This window comes from Thunnus albacares, chromosome 6, assembly GCF_914725855.1.
Source record: "Thunnus albacares chromosome 6, fThuAlb1.1, whole genome shotgun sequence".
Taxonomy (NCBI): domain Eukaryota; kingdom Metazoa; phylum Chordata; class Actinopteri; order Scombriformes; family Scombridae; genus Thunnus; species Thunnus albacares.
The window spans coordinates 4,577,412-4,579,883 of record NC_058111.1 but is presented as its reverse complement, the minus strand read 5'-3'; the positions used below and the strand labels follow the sequence as shown (position 1 = coordinate 4,579,883).

General features: G+C 43.0%; 1 non-coding gene across 1 annotated transcript; it reads right to left on the bottom strand.

Annotated features, from left to right (window-relative positions):
• Positions 1-344: 344 nt before the first annotated feature.
• On the bottom strand, positions 345-417 carry trnar-ucg. Its single transcript has one exon. It is a non-coding gene; the product is annotated as a tRNA-Arg (tRNA).
• Between the last annotated feature and the right edge of the window lie 2,055 nt (positions 418-2,472).

Genomic DNA, 2,472 nt, shown 5'->3' with positions numbered 1-2,472 from the left:
TTGAATAAAAATGGAAAGAGGCTTAAAAATCCTTTTTTTGTTTTTATTATGCTTTTAATTTTAGAAAATCAACATGTCTAAAGCGTTACTCCTGCTGATTGTGCCCATAATAAGCAGAGCAAGAGTGCTGAATTCTTACAGGTACACCCTCTGACACAAATGTTGATCACGGAAAAAACATATTTCCTCTAAGTTCCCAAAGCTTTTACCACGCACCTTGCGTAATCTCCTGCATCTCTGTGACCACTAGTAGTTTTGACCCATTGCTTGATGTCCAGAGCCTCTCATTAGGATTTTCCTCACTCAACAGACACATACGTGAATCCGACAGAAGTGGGGGCGTCCAACCACGAAGGGATTCGAACCCTCAATCTTCTGATCCGAAGTCAGACGCCTTGTCCTTTAGGCCACGTGGTCATGTGGAAAAGGATGTGTGCATTTCAATGGGGCTACGTTGGTAGTAGTCTAGAGTAAGAAGGACATGAAGCTTTCGCCGTCATGGGATACACATGTGAGATGATGTGGCACTGTTGGTCAACTCATGGGTTAGAAACAGTGGGAAGTTTACATCAAATTTCATTCCATCCGCAGGCGACACAAGGACTTGTCCCTTTACGACAGCACTTCCTGGCCAGTACAGGGATCGAACCTGCGTTATTAGCACCACGCTCTAACCAGCTGAGCTAACTGGCCTGCTGCTGAGAGTCCTCTTACAACCACGTCCCTTATACAATGACAGGGAAGCAATCGCTTTCGAGTATTTTGCGACCTGTTGGCACCTCTCTCGTAATTGTCTTTAAGAGGGGAATTAGCTCAAATGGTAGAGCGCTCGCTTAGCATGCGAGAGGTAGTGGGATCGACGCCCGCATTCTCCATTACCTTCTAGTCTGTCGAGCCAGACAGCATCCACTACTTTTTGTGATGTCCCACAATCACGCCATTACAAAAGGATATTGAGTTCTGTCTAGGGATGTGCAGAGAGCACAGTATTTGTATTTGTATACAGGTATACAGCAAAATTATTTGTATTTGTATTTGAATAAAAGTGGAGAGAGGCTTAAAAATTCTGTTTTTGTTTGCATTACGCTTTTAATTTTAGAAAATCAACCCTGAAAAAAATGTCCAATATCTCAATATGAATCTAGGACTATCTGATCAAAGAATATGTAAACAAGATTACACACATTAATGACAGCTTTTGGTACTTGACAGTCTTTAATATTTGGTACTACAGAAGCATTTCTGCCTTTACTCAGCCGACTGAGTCTGTGAATGAGTTTGTGTGTGTGTGTAAGAGAGAGAATTAGTAAAGAGGAGTGTGTGTGTGTGTGTGGTCGTGTGGATAAAAGAAAAACTGAGAGCCATTTTGTGTTTCATGCCCCTACAAGACAGTGTGAATTAATGTGTGCTTCAGTTTCTTGCTTGCTGTGCGTGCGTGTGTGTGTGTGTGTGTGTGTGTGTGTGTGTGTGCTTGTGTATGTGAAATATGATTGTGCAATCCCAGGTGATTCACCCTCTTTACAATTTATGTATTTCAGCTGCAGCCTCGGTTAGGAACCTCCCAGATGCCAGACGGTATCCTATCCAGCCAAATAATCCCATTACACACACACACACACACACACACACACACACACACACTCAAATGGACTGAGCCACAAAATACATTCTTCCTAGCCAGAAGATAATACACATAAAAATGCACACACACATACACACAATCACCATGTAAACCCACCGTCCCTCACACCCACACACTTCCTCTTTCTTCTTAGATACTTGGCAACTTCCTTAACCAATTAAATTTGGCTAAGTGGTTAATTACACATTTTTATTTGTGGTGTGACAAGCTCAGAACACATATCTGTTATTGCTTTACATGGACTTTAAGCAGTGCAGGTGATGACTGAATGACTGACACATGTTTTGCCCTCAAGGATTACCATAGCTGTATGCGCTTGCCTCGCTGCTGTGCTAAAAAAACTAAACTCGACTGCTGATACTGATACCTGCTCTCTTACAGACTCACTGCCCTCCACACATACCCGCTATGCTGACCACACACGTTCGGGCTCGACAGATTCGTACATGTACTAGAGTTGCAGTTGTAGATCCCACCTGTCTTGATTTTTACCAAAAATTACAAGGTGTCCAGTGAGCTAGGATTTGAGCTGCGCTATATTTGGCAGGTGTGACCATAGTAGAGGATAGTGTGTTACTGTTTTGCCTACTTCTATCTACTGCTTATATTTTGTCTATGTGAACCTACCGTGCCCTCTCCATCCTTTTAAAATGTTCCAGTGCTGTCTCTGTGCTCCCTCGTTTAATGTTGATATTCAGGCTGCACTGTTGGGGGCACTGGCCATTTGGTTTGCTGTGCACCTGCATACAGATAAATACAGCACGACGCTTAAGGGTGTTTGTTTGCAGTGGTAGTGTGTGTGTGTGTGTGCGCATAATATAAGGGGAATG